Here is a 17,714-nt window from a genome sequence, read left to right as displayed (position 1 = left end):
CAAAGGATGATGTGGAGCTGAGTGAACTTGCCGAAGACTGGCACTAGCGGTGTTAAGATCGGCCTCTGCGGAGAAAGTGTGTGAAGGGCGCTACTGGGAGGTCACCTTCCAGCAACAATGAAGAGCAGAGAAGCAACGCTCACAAAGAGCGGAGCGCCGGGAAACTAAAGCACAGCAATTGGCACAGTAGGAGCACAGGTGGTGCATCTGCCAGTCGATGCAGTCAGTCGACCCATGGCACCTGTGTCTGTGCCGTGACCTCCTGCTAGCGTGCCTTCGGCACATCAACACAAAAGTTAGCAATTGAGTTGGTAACAATTGCACAAGCTATAAGTGGGTCAATCTGTCTATCTGCCCTCTCTGTTCGAAAAGGTGAAACATCGGCCCGTTATTTATTTATGTTTTCTCTTACGTGCGTAATATACACACACATGCTACATCCATGTGGCATGTGTGTGTATATTTGTCTTCCTAGGGGCGATGTTTACACACCACACCGGGTACTCATTTGAGTCTGAGTCGACCTAGAGGAGGCCCAGCACCGGTTCAGATAATCATCACTGGTGTTGACTGAGCGCAAATCGAATTCGGGTCGCCAGGGTCATAATGCAGCGCTAACCGCAACGCGACCCTCTCCCCACATATAAATGTCTTTATTTTCTAAAGGCAGAAAACACCTCTTACAATCACCTCCTAGTCATTTTGCAAGCTCCATTAATTTTCGCAGCCCATGCAGTAATCTCCGGACCTGGCATCCCAAGAGATGTTGAGTTACAGGCAACACACAGAGCAAAATGCACATCTCCCTTATCTCTGCACGGCTGGTAATGAACGCAGTAAAAGTGCCGACCTACTCATATTATGGGCAGATTAACGCATCCAACGACAGTATATTAAGCGTGCAATGCGCTCCGTTATTTCATTTGATTTCTCTGCAAATGGGCTCACTTTCTGGTGTTACAAAGGATCCTCTTTCAATGGACGGACTCAATTCCCGGACGGGATTTTTTTGTTTTTGTTGTCTTTGTTCGCGTATTTGCCGCGCGTATTAGCATGCGGAGAATCGCTGTGGAATTATTTCTTTTTGAAACAAAAGCTTCAACGGGTTGTCTTTTTTTTGCCAGGAATTTTAATGCATCCAGGAAAGCCTCACAGTCTCAAGACTCATTTAAATTTTTTTCTAAGTAAATCATCATCAGCATAAGCAGCTGCAGCCATGGTCAGTCCACTGCTGGATGAAGGCCTTCCCAAGTCGCCGACACCTCTCCCGGTCCCGGCGATGTGACAATCAACCGAGCGCTGTGCACATGCCGATTTCATCGCATACCGACAAAATGCTTTTAACTCGCGTGTCGGCTGGAGTAGAAGTGCACTGAAGCAGGTTCACACGTTTTAAAAAATAATTTTCACAAATGCCATTAAAACCAGCGACTGAATCATTAAAACTACAGGCTGTAATTCACAATCGTGCCCAATTCACAGCATGTGTCCGTGTCGCTACACGAATCATTCTCAGCCCTTTGTAAATCCGCTGCTTGAAAAGGTCTCCTCGCACTATGGCGCTCGTGGGATGTTGCTTGACTATACTTCACCAAGCAGGCCACTCTTGGTTGTGAAGGGACAGACACCAAGCTAGCCACTGACGTCACCAGTCAGTCGTGCTGACCGCCCCTTGAAAGGACCTAAGCCCAAACGATGTTTTTAGTGCGCCACATTTTTAGTTCGTCACCTGATTATAAACATTACATATGCATGACAAGCTGCGTAACTTAATGCTATCACACCCTTGTGATAGCATTAACAGGCGAATTACAATTATTTTTGCATTATTAGAATGCTGAGCTTTCCATTGTTATGATGATGATAATTATTATTAATAGTACTGTATTTAAATTTGAGCCAACAAAAATTTGATACACCCCTGTTTTTAATTAATCTGGGGCTCCATTAGCCATTTGTGGCCATACGCTTTTACTTAGTTTTCTTATGCCTAGCACCACCACGGTTAACCATAACTGGGAATCAAACCCACACAACGGTGCTCTAACTGGTGTGCCTTTCCTCCCAGCGATAGAATAAAACACCCAACATTACTTGGATTTTAGCCACGGTCATTAAACGCATCCAGATGTGATTAAAATCAATCCAGTGGCCTTTGAAAACGCAGGTGAGAGCCCATTTGGATTCATAATCTACATTGCAAGGAATGTCCTGAGATGCTTGCAGTCAAGAGGGGCGGGCTATCTTTAGACTCCAGCTGCCGATAATTGTAATTGAATTTCGGCTCTACACAATCGCCCACCAGTTTGCTTTTGGCAAATCGTGTCGCGTAGACTTGTGTAAAATTTTCAACTAAAAAAAAACGGGCACTCTCAGTGGTGAAGTTACTACAGAAATGACCGAGACACAAATAACACTGGTCAACACACTTTTTCTGGCATAAGGTATTCCAACGGCTTTAAGGAAATTTTGGGGCGCTGATTCCTAATCTGGCATCAGTTTTTGTCTATCACATCAGGTTTTTGAGATATCAAATATTGCATTTTCAATAAAAACTGCAGAAGAAAAATATTAAATAAATGTAGATATCTACATAAATTTATATTATAAACACACTATCCTAAAAATACAGCACCATATTTTAACACTAAAGCAGTCACTGACTCGCAACAACTTGCAATCATAAGTGACAGAGTTAATTTCGGGTAAAATCAATGAAAATGGAGTATGCCGATAGCACAAAAATGATATGTGATAGAGCAAATCTGAGATCAGATTTGGAATCAGCACCCGGAAATTAGTCTAAAACAGCTGCAAAATTCCAGGCCAGAAAAAAAGTTTGTTTTGTTGACCAGTGTAATAATGCGGCCGTCAACTTCCAGCAATCTAGGTCCAGCGATGGGCAATTCAGCACCAGAGGCTGTAGTTGGATGCAGCGAGCTTCTGTCATTTTCCAGTATCTGTCGAAGGCCTAGTGGTTGGGTAATGGGTGCCCGAACACCATTCGCTTTCTTCACATACATTCATTCGTTCGGGCCACACCTGGCACAGAGGCCGTGGAAAATATGCACGGTTAAAGGTGCAACCCCGCAATTGCTTGCTCACGTGACTGCTGGCAGAAGGGCCTGACACTCGAGACAGCTCGACAGCGCTCCTCGATAGAGGGTGCTTTCGTCTATTCTTCCACGCTGACCAAGTGTCTTGGAATAGGTGGGAGTGCTGGAGCCTCGTTAAAAAATATATATTCACCATGCATGGACTTCGCTAGAAAAAATAATGCAATAAAGTGTTGAAAACAATGACCATTCAAGAAAGATGAAAAATATAGCTTGCTCGAAATGCAGGAAGCAAGCCCATGCCTGTAGATATGTGTTGTAAGGCCCTGTGGAATAGGCACACTTTTCCCCACCACGCACGACCTTCCGATCGACTAACTGTGGTGTTTACCCGATTCGTAGCGAGGTTTTTTTAGTTAGATGTGACCTCCGGCAAATCGACATTACCCATTCAAACGCCCTGAGACTCCTCTCCAACGATAACAACAGCACCGACCGGTGGCACTGCCGAGGCAGTGATAAGCTCGGCCACGTTCGAGTCACGTCACGCCCTTTATGGATTGTCTGTGTCTGGGTGGAGGAGGGTTTAAGGCACACACGTTAGGGGCCGTCCATAAATGACGTCACACGATTTTGGGTGATTTTGACCCCCCCCCCCCTCTCGTCACACGGCGTCACAAAAAGTCAGACCCACCCCCCCCTCAAATATGACGTCACAAAGCTCTTACCTTAGTAAATTTAAATAATAATGAAAAAAAGAATGAACATTTATCAAATTAAGTGTTGTTATAACAATTCTATATTTATTTAAAGTTGCGCATTTTAATGTGACGACACATTTCTCACCCCCCCCCCCCCTTGTCACATATCGTCACAAATGTCTGACCCCCCCCCCCCCCAGGTGCGTGACATCATTTATGGACGGCCCCTTATTTACGCGACGACCTCACCCAAAACAAACCAATTATGACTCATTACTGTGCCGTAACTTTTTGTTATATCTGCTGGGTGGACAGAGGCGAGGAGGGGTTTAAGAAATGTCTCGATTGGGGGTGGAGGTGGGACCGTCATTCTAGGAATCGCCCCACGGATAGACATCGGGTCATCACTGCTCTACGGGATTCACATCGATGGTAAGTTCACTTTGCGCACGCAGATTATTTTATTTGGTAGATTTAGTTTTTGTACAATCCTCTCCCGCGTCCCCACCACATTTTTTCCCCCTTCGCGTGTGTTCCTTCTCCCCTGGGCCTTCCCTTCACCTTAAAACAGCAATAAAACAGTCCGTGCTTCTTCCACTCGTAGTCCCTATGCTCGTGATGTAGCGAGCCCCATTCCCCTGCCTTTCCCCGCTGCCCCGTGAGCACCGCTTTCCATGGCTTGTCCTCAATAATGTCTGTGCCCCCCTTCCCTCGATATCGCTCTCACTCCGCACACGGCTCTTGTCAACAACATCAAAAAAACAATGCAAAAAAAAGTACCCATTTTCTTGGTTCTTTCGGTAAAGTCACGTAGAATGGAAATAATAAAATAATATTATGATTTTATTTTATTATTTCCATTCTACGTGACTTTACCGAAAGAACCAAGAAGATGAATCCCTGCAGTCACGAAAGCTTTAAATCGAAAAGTACCCATTGTTTCAACCGCCGCACCCGAAGATGGGATCGAACCCGTGGAGCCTCTGGATTGTTAGGGGAAATAAAAATGTTTAAAAACCGCGCCGCGCAATTGTAAAAATCACTCCTCTCACGCGCGGCATCGCCAGGGATTGAGAGTCTGACTCACGAGCCCATCGGTTTCACCGAGACGGGGAACAAAAGAGCAAGTGGCGCTATGTTTAGAACACTCGGCTCGACAATTGAAACGTTGCGAGTTCAATTCCCGGCTGGCGGTTGACTCAGCCCCATCATCGTGTATTATTCATACCGCCACCGCTTGCGCCGTCCGACTCCAACGCCCGCGCGCAGCAAGGCGGTGTTTTAGATAATTATTCAGAAATGGAAGTGATTGCAGACCAAATATAATGTTGGAAGCGGGGCAAAAGCAACGCAGTACCATTTGGACAATGTACACAACAATCATTAACGAACACATTTGAAAAGCTAAACTGTGCCCGGGTCTGCTTGCTTTCTCGCTCACTTAATTTGCATTATTCAAACGAGGTCTGAAAATAATACGTCTCTAAACTCATCTTAAATTGATGCATTGCGGGAGCATTAACAATATTTCCGTGTTAGCTGTGACTCAACTTTGGTGCAAAATCAAGCAACAGCTAAAATGCAAAAAAAACAGTTGCTGCTCTAAATAAACATCAGCCATACTAAGCGGATTGTTCCAACTAAATACAATTGTCCCTCCCGGGGTCAATAAGATACCCAGCTGTGGTGGTGGATCCTGCAATCCAGCGCCTTGTGGAGGCAAAGGTTTGTGCGTCATAAATATTCGTAATTGGAGCTACACGTGAGATGGCAGTCGATCAAGTTGGCTCACTCGGCCCACCAGCGTGAACCTTCGATCGTGCGATGAATTTCCTTCAGTTATGATAATTGTTTTTTTACCCTTTAATCTGGCAACAAAACTGACACCTTTTTTACAAGGAGTCATGTTTGCATAGACCACAATACCTGCGGTCGGAATGCAAACAAAAAACAACTCTGATAATGTACGCACTGTCCTTGAAGATGATTGGTCCACACCCGAGACAGCTTTCCTTAGAGCCTAGTCTCACATGGTGTTGGACCAGATGACGCCAAAAGGCGCACAACTCAAAGACAATGCACCATCAGAGTATGAAAACTCGGGGTAATCATTCACACCATACATTATCAGAGTTATGTTTTTTGTTTGCATTCCGACCGCAGGTATTGTGGTCTATGCAAACATGACTCCTTGTAAAAAAAAGGTGTCAGTTTTGTTGCCAGATAAAAGGGTAAAAAAAACAATTATCATATTTTTCTACTGGCAAATGAGGTTCCAATGGTGTAATTCCTTCAGTTACTCCAGACTCCCCGAGACAGTTGTTGCATGATGGGCGTTTGTTCTTTGGTCTGCAGCTTTAAATAAAATCAAATAAAGCCATGGCTGGGATTGAGCAACGTGCTGCCTCAAGGCAGGGGTCACGGCAGTGTCCAGTGGGTAGGCAGCTCTTTTGCGCTGCCGTTATTATATATATATGTGTATTTATATATGTTATTTTTTAAAGGCTTTTAGTAAACGCTACCGAGTTTCAACTCCTTTGACGGTCCTGCGTGCCCGGGCGGCTACCGTCGTTCTCGCGAACTTTCTCGCGAACTTTCTCTTGTCGCGACACACCGAGAGACTCGAGACAGATACTTGCCTTGGCGGTGCGTGTGGTAAAAAAAAATATCTAGAAAATAATGTGCGAGTAGTCCCAAGCAGAGCTTAGAATTTCAATTTCGATTCTTCCCGTTTGTTGTGTGCACGGTCGACAATGTACGTTTTTTTTTTAACGTTGCATACATTTGGCTTGCAAACACTTCATTACGGAGTAATGATCTCAAATGCCCCTTTGTTCTGGCGCCTCGAGATGTACTGCATGGCAGGCGCAGTATAAATTTTAAATGATGACAATGATGAAAATGTATTATTACAAATATTACTTACATGCACACATTCCAGTTTACCGCAGTCAAAGTGATTTCCATTCAACTGAGAAAAGCGCAAACCACCACTCACACTCCTGTTTAACATCCCAATTCAGACAAGATAATTCCACGTTCCTATGGCGGAAGCGAGTCTATTCACGAGACAGGTTCTGATTTTGAGATCTAACCACAGTGGCACATGGCCAGCATGCCTTGATCACTCCACATTTGGATGAAGGCCTCCCCAAGGAGTGCCCTTTTCTCGTAGATTCGTGATGCAAATAATCTGTCCAGCACCTGCTGACGAGCTGATTCCATCACTCCATCTCCACAGTTGGCATTCTCTCAGATGCGTTCCCGCTTTAGGCCGTCACTCCACCGTAAGTCTCAACCTTAGGCCAACATCCCTTTGTAGCCACTTGCCCATTCACCAACCTTTCTTAACGGCTAATACAATGCCCACAACTGGCATATGTTCCCTAATCCACGTGTTCCTCACGCTGCCTCTCAGTCCAAATGCAAGCATGCACCCTTAAACTTGCTTCTTTAATGCAGTTGTTACTGTCGTTCACTTTTCTTTTCTAATGTCCACGTTCCTAATTCATATGCATAACAGCGGGTAACATGCACTAATTAACGCACCATTCACTTGCACTGTACGCACACGTGTGTCGGATGGATGACGCAGGAGAATCAAAAGTGTGCTGTTCGGATACATGAAGGGAAGCGGAAAGAGAGGAAGGCCTCACAGAGAATGGCTTTTAGCGACGACATAGATTGGTGGCAGCAAGATGTGGCCACTACTTGAGAGAGGAAATTCTTCAGGAAAGTGGAAACAAATGACGAAATTTCGATTTAAAGCTTTCGTGACTGCAGGGATTCATCTTCTTGGTTCTTTCGGTAAAGTCACGTAGAAGGGAAATGATAAAATGATAAAAATAAAACATAATTAAATAATTATCATGACGTTTCGGCCACAACGCAAGCAGCCATCCTCAGGTGAAGAACAGGTCTGTCGTCTTCCCGACAGACCTGTTCTTCACCTGTGGACGGCTTCCCGACAGACCTGTTCTTCACCTGAGGACGGCTGCTTGCGTTGTGGCCGAAACGTCGTGAGAATTATTTTATTATGTTTTATTTTTATTATTTTATTATTTCCCTTCTACGTGACTTTACCGAAAGAACCAAGAAAATGACGAAATGTGCAGTGGAAACCTAGGGGCTCATCTGCCCGTGGATCGTGATGATGATGATCAGAACATTCGTACATTTTAGACGTATTCTCCATATATGTATGCACACACGTGCAGATTATTTAGTCGCTGACGAAAACGATTGTATATTTTTCTCTAAAATATACAATAGTTTTCTGAAGCAACCAGAACATTGACGTACCAAGCATCACCCCCCCCCCCCACTCTAGATTGTGAATGCAATTATTTCCTTTAAAACGAGGACACACAAGATGTGGCGTTGGCGTTTAAGGTCAGGCACTACTGAGATGACTCAGTGATGCTGAAACCCGTCCGGCAGATCTCTTATTTAATAAACAAACACTTGGGGGAGAACAGTAATTCGAGGAAAAGAAAGCACACAAGGCCAACAAATTAAACGATATTTCCTCTCAGAGATTACACAATCCATTTCGGTTATTTATTTATATCGCCCGAAATAGAATGTAATCAGTTGACCCATACGTTTTAACGGAACTGACCATCTCACCGTCATCTCCGGCGAGATAGGCATCATTTAATAAGAGCAATTTGGAGGGGAAAATATAAACAAACAAAAATCTCGAGCAGAAGCCACTCTAAACAAAGTGGTGGGAGATTAACATCGTCTCCCAGTCCCGAGGTAAAATCCATTTCTGCAAAGGAGTGGATATGCCAGCATTGGGTTACCATGGCAACATTAACACTCAGGACACGTTAACCTACAAAAGTGTTTTTAATAAACAATCCACATGCACACACACACGTGTATGCACACACAATTACGAACACAAACAAATACAAAGATCCCCCGTATAGCCTTCAACAGACTGTTCGGGCAAGTGCTGTGAGCGAGCAACGAGGTTGTGGGTGGCCACCACCACGACCTAGTGGTGATGTTTAACACCTCTCCAATTACTCATTTGAGGCTGAGTCGACCTAGGTGAGGGCCTAGGACCGGTTCATAGAATTGCCACTGGTGTTAGCCGTGAAGCGGGAATTGAACTCTGGAGGTCAACAAACACACACAAACACATGCCTCTACATGCAAACACACGTGCACACAGACACACACACAACAATAACAACAACAACAACAGCAGCCACCACTAATTGGCGGTGAAGTCACCACGGCGCCTGCGCCAATGCTGTGCGAGGCGCACGTTGAGGCCACGTCGGGTGTCGAAGGTTCGCTGACACGAGAGGTCACGGGGGCAGGCCCAGGGTTTTAATGGGTTACGCGTTCACATGCTCACGCACAAAGACAAAGATCCCCCCAGTAGCCTTAACAGACTGTAGGGGCAAGTGCTGTTAGGCCAGAACGGTACACGAGGGGGTGGGTGGTCAGGACCACGCCCGGCCGCCTTTGTCTCCCTAGCGGCGATGTTTACGCACCGCACCAGGTACTCATTTGAGGCTGAGTCGACCTAGGGGAGGCCCAGGACCGGTTCAGATCATCGTCACCGGTATCGGCCGTGAGCGGGAATCAAACTCGGGTCGCCAGGTTCGTAGCGCAGCGCGCTAACCGCTGCACCACCGCTCCCCACATGCACGCACGCACACACACACACATACACAGACAAAGATCTGTTAATTGTCTTACAGACCACTGGAGCAAGTGCTGTTAGCGAGCAATTGTTCAAGCCATGCCACATGCAGGAGATCTAGTATCTCCCACCACCTTGTGTTCCCCATTAGTGATGTTGACACACCGCACCAAGTGTTCATTTAAGTCTGAGTCGTGTACTTAGTGCAGGCCCGTGACAGATTCAGATGCCACTTGCCACCCGTGTTCTCCATGGCCAGGAATAAAGATCAGACTGTCAGCATCCCCAGCGCAGCACGCGAACCACCACGCCATGCAGACACATACCCACGCACGCGTACTTAGGGTCAGTGCTGCTCGCTAGCACCTACGCACAAACGTACACATGCAAACGTACACACAAACGCTATATGTGCGATATGGCCATTAATAGATTGTTGGAACTCGTGTTGTTAGCGAGCGACTATTTAGGCCGGCACGGCACACGAGGGGGTGGGGTGGGGTGGCGAGCACCACACCTGGCAGCCTCTGCCTCCCCACTGCTCAAGATCACACACTGCACGTGATACTCATTTATGGCTGAGTCAACCTAGGGGAGGCGCAGGACCGGTTCGGACATCACCCACCACGGCTATTTGCCATGGCTGGGAATCAAATTCAGAATGCCGGGGTTGGTAACAGTGCTTTAACCACGAATGCCACCGATCCACCCAAACATACAAAAAAAGACACGCACCAACACACATATGCTCCACGAGACAATACCGATACACCCACATGCACAAATACACACACACACATGTGCACAAACACTCCACTTGGCCATTTTTACTCAGTGTTGTGCCACATCACCCACATTAATTGGCAGTGTTTCAACCCTTGTACTTCTTTCTTTAAAACAAAGCACTGCGCCTAATTAAGTGGCACAAACAATCAGGGTAATGGGAAAAAAATGGATCATGTCTCAGAGTTTTTGTTGTCACCAATGAACTTGCAATTAACGATGGGAGCAGATAATAATTGCAAAAACAAAATGATTGCTGCAAAGGCCCCGCGTGATACATCTCATTAGAGGGTATTGGTACCCCAGAGTGCACAAATGTCTCCGTTTACATCTACGCATAAAGTCGCGTGGACACTTTAAACACACATAAAAGCTGTTGCTGGATACAACCACATTTCCCAATGTGATGTGTAACTGTGATCCTTCCCCGTGTATCGATAGTTACATTCTAACGTGCACATTTATTGAGGGGTTACTGTGTGTTATTGTCTTGGTGTGGTCCGGGACTGTTTTTGCTGTTGCTTCTGCTGCCTTGCCCAAGCTTGCATTCAGTGTTGAAAAATCGCCAGAATGTATATACCAGGGGTCGGCAACCTACGGCTCCGGAGCCGCATGCGGCTCTTTACGGGCTGCTTCTTGACGATATGTACGTATGTACAGTTTGTACATAGATGCATTGCGGCTCTTGAAATACTGAATTTTGTACCGAACTGGAAAGAAATGGCTCTTCTTGTTATTTTGGTTGCCGACCCCTGGTATATACAGTATAAGGTCTCACGGCACCGTACATCTGGATACGTGCACGTGCATCTTTGGGGATGACGCCGGCGAAGGGTCTAACGGCACTGCGCTGTGAACCTGGCGTCCTGATGTATCCTCTCCCGACGAACATCAGTGGGTCGCCCCCATCACAAACCCACACGGACCACCAGAATGATGAAGTACGATCAAACAAGCCTCGCGGCCAACGTGGTATGTGGGATAAAACTGCCATCCAGCAGTGAATTTGACAAAAGGTTGATAATTACTGACTTAGAGCATTTCCTGCATCTTTAGTAAACAATGGTAGGTCCAATTTCGATTTAAAACTTTCGTGACTGCAGGGATTCATCTTCTTGGTTCTTTCGGTAAAGTCACGTAGAATGGAAATAATAAAATAATAAAAATAAAATAAACATTACATTATTTTATTACTATGTTTTATTTTTATTATTCTATAATTTCCATTCTACGTGACTTTACCGAAAGAACCAAAAAAATGGTAGGTCCCTTTTTATTGGCACGTCCCATTGAGTCTCGATGGTCTTCTTGAGGAACATCCCTGTCTTGAGTTATTTCGCCAATTCCCTAATGAGCATATTCTTAGGTTTTTTCGGTAAAGTCACGTAGGTAAAACATCAAAATAAATGAAAATAAAATAAAATAGAACAAAAATCACGACGTTTCGGAGGCAACACAAGTCTCCGTCATCAGGTGGGACCGTCACAGCCAGATTAGCTGCATCAAGTGATGCAGCTAACTTGATGCAGCTAATCTGGCTGTGACGGTCCCACCTGATGATGGAGACTTGTGTTGCCTCCGAAACGTCGTGATTTTTGTTTTATTTTATTTTATTTTCATTAATTTTGATGTTTTACCTACGTGACTTTACCGAAAAAACCTAAGAATATGATTCCTTGCAGTCACGAAAGCTTCAAATCTAGAATCCCTAATGAGCGTTTAATGAATTGAAGACAAAGGCGACTCAGGCATGGTTCTGGCCACGCGATTCACAACTGCGCAGCGCACGACGCCCTTAATAGGTTCTTTCTAACAGCATTGTCTTTGACCTTAGATGTACAACAAGGGCGGGAAATACCCATGAAATGTATTTCAAGATGCATTGTAGCTGTTGTAAATACACGCGCGCACGTACTGCGAAATGTATCATGGAGCCTTTGTGCTTTTACGATGAGAGGTAATAAAGGGGATTGGAAAAAACAAGGCTCGGCTTCACAACCGTAACAATTAAATTAGATAACATTGCAGTCCAATACACCTTTTCTGGAGCAGTGCTATCCAGCATTTGACTGAGCAGGAAGATACAAACGCAAGTGACTCATACCTTTGCCTTCATTATTTGGTTATTTAAGAGGTACTCATGCACAGTGTTGTGTTGGGTAAATACACACGGATGTCCCAGGGCGTGACGCATATTCATATACACGGGCTTGCAGCACGTGGCATATCTGCAGCAACGGCTGTTTGGGAATGCTGCCGTGGTCCAATGGACCTGCGATGCAGAGGTTTGATCTCCCGGTGCGGAAGTTGAAACTGGGATAAATTTCGATTTAAAGCTTTCGTGATTGCAGGGATTCATCTTCTTGGTTCTTTCGGTAAAGTCACGTAGAAGGGAAGTAATAAAATAATAAAAATAAAACATAATAAAATAATTCTCACGACGTTTCGGCCACAACGCAAGCAGCCGTCCTCAGTGAAGAACATGTCTGTCGTCATTCAGACTCTGTCTTATCGACAGACCTGTTCTTCACCTGAGGACGGCTGCTTGCGTTGTGGCCGAAACGTCGTGAGAATTATTTTATTATGTTTTATTTTTATTATTTTATTACTTCCCTTCTACGTGACTTGACCGAAAGAACCAAGAAGAAGGGATACATTTCTTAAATCCTCCCACAAATTCCTCCCCCCCTCCCCCATAGCTCTATCCACCCAAGAGGTCATGGGTTCGATTACGAACGTGACACCTCGATATTTTGGAGTTTGCATGTTCTCCCCGTGGTCCTCCGGTTTTTCCCTTCACATTGGGAAAGACGTGCGTTTAGAGTATTTGGCTGCTAGAAATGTCCACGTGACAAAGCAACTTATTTGAGATTCTTAGGTTTTTTCGGTAAAGTCACGTAGGCAAAACATTAAAATTAATAGAAGTAAAATAAAAATAAAAGATATAATTAAAATAAAAATTAATAAAAGTAAAATAAAAATAATTTAAATTTTTAAAATAAATAAATATATAATAATAAAACATTTCATAAAAGTAAAATAAAATATTTTATTTGTATTTGACTTTTATTCATTTTAATTTTCATTTTTTACTTACAGAACTTTACTGAAAAAACCTAAAAATATTAATCCTTGCAGTAACGAAAGCTTCAAATCTAGAACTTATTTGATCTTTCATTTGTGGCCAGGTCGCTTCTTAACTGGTCAAACAAAGCCTAGTTTATAAATGGGCTTACCGCAGGTAGTCGTGTGTTGGAGTGGGTTGCTCAAACTTCTTCTCAAGTGTCTGGCCAGTGTGGCCATTGAGGAGGCCAAACACTCCTGCAGAGGACCTCTCTGCAGCTCCCTTCTGCCAGCAGCGGCGTGACGAAGACATCGCAGGGCTGCACCATCGCCTTTTACTTTTACTTAGGAGACTACGAGAGCAGATTTTGGAGGTCGGGTGTTCACCTTAGCCAACGTCGCCAGCTACAGGATCGAGCCAAAGGACGGACGTGATGGCTCGGTATGGTGGCATCGACAGTATTGAACCGGTTTCCCACGTGACCTGATTAAAACCACTCGCAGATATCCAACTTGAATTAATGACGACATGTACGTGTGTACGTATATTTAACTTCTTTCACAACGTACGTAAGCGACCGTGCTAATCGTAGGTGGCGGGAAAGAACAACAAACTAAATACAAAGAGCAGTTCTAAATAAACGAGTTTTCACGAAGGCCCTTCCACCAGCAGTGGCATGAGCAAGCAATTGATGGGCAGCACCTTATACCTTTTTTTCAGTGCAAAGACACAAAAAGACACAGATCCTCCGTATATCCTGAATAGACTGTCGGGGCAAGTGCTGTTAGCGAGCATCTATGAAGGCCGGCACGACACACGAGGGGGTGAATGGCCAACACCGCCCGGCCGCCTTTGTCTCCCTAGCAGCGATGTTTGTACACCACGCCAGGTGCTCATTTGAGGCTGAGTCGACCTCGAGGAGCCCTAGAACCTGTTCAGATAATTGTCAATGGTGTTGACCGTGAGCGGGAATCAAACTTGGGTCGTCGGGTTCAAAGCTAAACTACCGCTAGCCACATGCTCACACACGAAGACAAAGATTCCCTCTATAGCCTAAACAGACTGCTGGGGCAAGTGCTGTTAGCGAGCACCTATGAAAGCACAAGAGGGGGTTGGTGGACAACATCACCCCCGGCCGCCTTTGTTTCCCCAGTGGTGATGTTTATACACCGCACCAGGTACTAATTTAAAGCTGAGTCGACCTAGGGGAGGCCCAGATCCGGTTCAGATAATAGTCACCGGTGTTGGCCGTGAGCGGGAATCAAACTCGAGTCGCTGGGTTTCGTAGCGCAGCGCACAAACCACTTCGCTACCGCTCCACACACACGCTCACACACACACAGGTCCCCATACGATTTGCGCTGAGCTGATAATACCCAGCGGCACAAACAAACAAAAAAACACACAACAAACACAGGCTGGGGCGAAGAATAAAATAAAATAAAAAAAATATCGGCCTAGGCAATGCGCCACACAAGGTTGTGCCTCCCAGGAAATCAAGTTCGCAGCACAAATAGTTTTTAGGATAAATAATGTATAAAGTGCGCAATTGCAAGTCAATGAGACCGCTGCTGGCCCGGCAGCCTGTGATCATCACCGGGTGCTGGCGGCGGGCTGACCAGGGCAAGTGTGCGCCTTCTGGGGGCATCCATCGGTTTGATATTCGCCACGCGGCAGTAGCAGCAGCAGCAGCAGCGCCGTAATGTGTGCACTGCTGTTGCTCTGCCAGCAAAAGGGCTCAGCGCTGGGGTTTCGTAAGCTGGCAGCAACAATACCAGCCAGACTCGACGACTAACTCTGCATTGAAATATATTCGGGGGTGAATTTTTTTGATCTCTAAAATGTCATTTTCAGATGACTTCCGTTCCCCCGCTCGCGTGCAGTGTCTTCGAATGGGGCAATGCTAACGTGATAGAGATGACACCCGGTGCCAAATTACACGACTTTTATTTCGTGGAAATAGTGTGAAATTGACATCATATTGGTGATGTCACTTGTGAGTTTCGGGTAAATTCGATACACAAATACATTTTTCAGGTAATTTGTAATTTGTGTCTTTTGTGCTATAACTGCACAATGTCCCACATTTCACTTCACGTGCTGGTAGCTCTAACCGAGTTTCCTCAGTTCCATTCCTGAAGAAGTTCCCAGCGCATGGAGGCAAAACTTTGCACTTTAAGCCGAACAACAACATTTCGATAAGACTTGAAAAGACTTCGGAGAGCTGAAAAAGTTGAAATGGTTTCCTGCTCGAATGAGATTGACGGTGCTCATCCTCTGTTTACAACACATAAGCTGAATTGCTTGAAATGAAATAACATCATTTGATGCGTCTGTAATTGCCTTCTTTCAGATTATTGTGTCCAAACTATCATCCCCCCCCCCACCACCGATGAGCATGGTTGGCTACGTACGGGTGCGAAAGAGGTTCAACATGCAGTATATACATTCGCTCGTGAAATAAGGCAACAAAGATCGAGTTTTGCCTTCTGTGAGACTCATCAGTTCAGTCGGGTCTCGAAAAGCACAGCTACCGGAAGCGATGGTCGTGATCGCCCACCCGTGATGTGTGTGGCACACAAAAGTCCAGCGCAGCGGTTCATCGCAAAATGCACGCAACGATGTTTTGTTTCTGTCTTGTTGGGTCATTCAGTCAGCTTTCTGATGAGGGCCAGTGACGTGACAACCCCACACAACCGCAAACATCCACTCCTCGGTTAAGTGGCTCTTAAAAAATAATATATACTAGCTTATATACCCGGCGTTGCCCAGGCCCAAAAAATATTTCAAAACTACTCTTAAAAATCTAACAGCAGTGCGTACTGACTGTGGTGGTACCTGCTATGATTATAGCAGTAAATATTGTGGTGGTACCTGCTATCACTACAGTAGTACATGTCGACTCAAAAGCAGTATTTTTTGTTTGTGGAAGCTTGTGTTGCCTCCGAAACGTCGTGAGAATTATTTTATTATGTTTTATTATTATTATTTTATTATTTCCCTTCTACGTGACTTTACCGAAAGAACCAAGAAAATGACTACAGTTGTCATTTTTGTTGTCCGTTCCTCCGTTTGGCACGGTTGCCTTACGTGCGCACGGCGGTACGTACAAACCTTCCCCCACACAAAGATACCGGATAAATAAACAAAAAAGATCGGCGCTCTCAACCTCGGTTATCGTCAATTACTTCTGGAATGCCAGACACATCGCACGGAGTCCTGTTTTATTTGTCTGCGGGTGACCTCGCCGTCATTTGTCACCTCAATCCTCTCACCATGACCAGATTCCAACACCAGGTCATGCCTTAGGGACATTACTTAAGCGACCGTACTTGTGGTAAATTTACACAGATGTTTCAAACAAAAAATACAACACACCACCCGCTATCATAATTAAACGTTGGTCATTGTTCTTTCAATACTACCAGATTTTCATAATGTAATCTAATTACGTATTGAGGTAATTGTGAGTACCCATTATTGTATGCATCCTTAATAAAGGTTTTTGGGTTAGATCGTGTAAATATAAATGTCTCCATATAGTATGAATCCCTGCAGTCACGAAAGCTTTAAATCGAAATATAAAAACATGCCAATTTGTTACGAGTTCAGCAACCCAAAAACCTCTGTTATGGATATTGGTCGCGAAAGCCTACGTGTTAAACGAACTATTGTGTGCATGTATGTTAAACTTTTTTTGCACCGTGCACAGCCAACTGCGGCTAATCGAAAGTGCAGTGGGACAGTGATCAGTTCACGAGGTTTGTACTAATTTTGTCATAAAACCAAGGTAGTTATTTTTTGTATTCAACTCAAATGCCGCAGAGTAATACCTGGTGCAAGAGCGGTGTTGCTAATGTTGATGACAACGACGACGATGATGGTACCGTAATCATGATGATGATTATGATCATCATGGAGACTGAGTATGTTGAGAGTTTGGGCAACTGCTATAGGTTGAGTGTTATACCCCTTGGACACGTGAGTTTTCTCCGGATCCTCCAGTTTCCTCCCACATATGGAGTTGGTCAAACATCCTAATGTAGGGCCACAGAGCTCGGGCAATTGTTGGCACCGGTTCTGGCTGCCTCCCCCACTCGTCTGCGGTTTCCCATGCCTCTCAATCACTCATCTCTTTCTCTCCGACAGTGCGCTAAAACTGGGTGCTTTAGAACTTCTAAATTACGATTATTTAATTGTAAATGTGGTGGGTTTACGCTCCAACGCACTGGTGTGCTGAACGAGTAACAATTTGGCATGTTTTGTTTACATGGCAAGTCGTACTAATTGACTGTGTTGGGTGGTGGCGGGTTTCACGACATTCATATTCACGCGATCTAACAAAAGAAAAATCTCTATTATGGATATACGATTATTTATAACTCAATAAAAAATACGATCTTATCTAGATGTAAATATTTAGGTTGCCAATATATGTAATTGCT

The sequence above is a fragment of the Lampetra planeri genome, chromosome 47 (assembly GCF_965212315.1).
Source record: "Lampetra planeri chromosome 47, kcLamPlan1.2.h2, whole genome shotgun sequence".
NCBI classification, from domain to species: domain Eukaryota; kingdom Metazoa; phylum Chordata; class Hyperoartia; order Petromyzontiformes; family Petromyzontidae; genus Lampetra; species Lampetra planeri.
The sequence above is the reverse complement of the archived record's forward strand: the minus strand, read 5'-3'. Positions refer to the sequence as shown.